Source organism: Tasmannia lanceolata, unplaced genomic scaffold (genome assembly GCF_043159265.1).
Source record: "Tasmannia lanceolata isolate RefF3 unplaced genomic scaffold, GAP_Taslan_0.1 ptg000006l, whole genome shotgun sequence".
Lineage (NCBI taxonomy): Eukaryota > Viridiplantae > Streptophyta > Magnoliopsida > Canellales > Winteraceae > Tasmannia > Tasmannia lanceolata.
In genome coordinates this window covers 25,898,123-25,900,194 of record NW_027518683.1, presented here as the reverse complement: position 1 = coordinate 25,900,194, position 2,072 = coordinate 25,898,123, and the positions used below count along the sequence as shown (strand labels likewise).

Sequence of the window (2,072 nt, the reverse complement as noted above, 5' to 3'; positions counted from 1 at the left end):
CCACATCAAGTTCAAGATTATTTTTTTTCCTCTCTCTCCCTCGTAAATTTCCTCGGCACAAAAGCAAAACTTACGAATTAGGAGAGCGGATGTGCAATGTAATGCAAGCTCTAGGGTTAACAATAGCAGTGCTCTATTTACAGTTTTTGTACTCAGTCGTTAAATTCTAAAACAAGTGCCATTACCAAAACAAAGAGCGTGCATATATCATCACCTAAATATAGTTCTCTTAGCTTTCTTATTTTGTTTGCGGCATGTTGGTTTTCAAATTGACCATGACTTTGAATTCTTAAGTTGTATCTATGCAAAATGGGATCATCATTTTCAGAGAAGTGAAAAGAACAGATCAAATGATGCTATTTTCTTGCTCTGAGTTATTACCCAACAAGCAGGTAAGAAACCTAAGTATCGAGTATCTATAAAAATGAAATGTAAACAACGCAGCGTTAAAAAATACTAAATTACATTTTTTTTACTCGTAAAAAAATTTATTAGCTCAGAGATGATGAAGCCACGTCCACAGGATATCTCCTTGTTGAACTGCCTCAAAGAACTGATATATGAACGACGAAGAAAGAAGGATCTCAATTCCCGAACCAACCCCCTCAATGTAATTTGGAAGCATTGCCATTGCACCAATGTACATGGCCCCAAAGATGGCCGCAGTAGGTATGTACCTCTTCAGTTCCTTCATTAGTTTTGATTCGCTATGTCTGGCCAACAACATTTGCTCCTCCTCAAGGAAACAAAACAAAGACCACAAAAAAAATTTGTAATAAATTAGAAAAAGACCCGGGATAATGGAAGGTTTGTTTAAAAATTCCACAAAAATGTAGAAAGGCAAAAGCAGTGTCTACAAACAGGGTCAAATGGATAAAAAATTCAATGCTCAAACAATTATTTGCACGTAAAGCTTATTCTAAGTTAATCAAATGGGACACATTAAGGCCAGTTTGGGAAGTGATATCGGTGAGTTGAATTTCAGGGGCTGGAAGGTCCCATTTATGACACTAGTCAGCTCATGTAAGCAGGTTCAACTACCTTAACAATTTTAGAATTCAATCTAAAAAAATTCTGCTAGCATGAAAACCTAAAAAGCATATCAGACAATGACAAAAGATTTTATAATTAAGGAATCCCAATATGCCAAAATATCAGCATTATTTGATCTAGCTCCACTCCTTATCATTCAAGGGTTTGGAAAATTTCTTCATACGGACCTAATTTATCCCTTGAAGTATATCATCAAGCACTAAATAGTCTGTATGTGGAAGAGATGGAAACAAAATATCATACCTCAGCAACATCTCTAGGTGAGGCTCCACACGCATATAACCAGGATTTTGAGAGCAGTGCACAAACAGACAGCGTAAAAACAAGATAGAATAGTACATGGAATGGATTGGCAGCAATATCTGCTAAGCTGAAAAAAGGCCCCAAAACAACAAATATGAACAGTATAAGCAGATGAACAAGAAAAAAAGAGAGTAGATTAAAAGGTTAAAAAGACGAAATAAACTTAATAAGGACTTAAAGGCCAGAGAGAAAAGGAATTGCAAGAAAAGCAAAGTCAATGGAGGAAAGAAACATCATATATCATCACCTTGATGGGGCTGTAATGTAATACGCAATGCCACCGACAATCTGTGTTTGTATTTCGTGTGCGTTTCTCCCATATACCTCTCCTATCATCTCGTATTAGAGCGGTCTCTTGGGACTGTTCCGCTGAAGGTTGATGGCAGATGGGACTCGTGCGCAGGAAGCCAAACGGATGGAGGAAGCGATAAAGCAAAATGCTACGGCTCTTACTGAGTTGAAGGAGCTGGTTTTCGGGTTGAATCTAAAGTATGAACAGCTCGTATCTAATTCGAATCATAACCCGTAGTGCACTTGAAGAATCCACTGTAGATCAACCAGGCCAAATAGCGGCAACTAAGTACAATACCTGTACCAAATATACCAAGCTGGAGTTTCCACGTTTCGATGGCAAAGATCCACGGGGTTGGATATATCGTTGTGAGCAATTTAATGAATTCAATTAGATTCCGCCTCATCAACGAGTTCCTCTGGCC

At 38.0% G+C, this 2,072-nt stretch overlaps 1 pseudogene across 1 annotated transcript; it reads right to left on the bottom strand.

Annotated features, from left to right (window-relative positions):
* Positions 1-333: 333 nt before the first annotated feature.
* Positions 334-1,692, bottom strand: LOC143878871 (uncharacterized; annotated as a pseudogene). The gene is made up of 3 exons (XR_013251095.1): positions 1,604-1,692; positions 1,297-1,423; positions 334-736 (listed from the first exon to the last, which is right to left on the bottom strand). The product of XR_013251095.1 is annotated as an uncharacterized LOC143878871 (transcript).
* Positions 1,693-2,072: the final 380 nt, after the last annotated feature.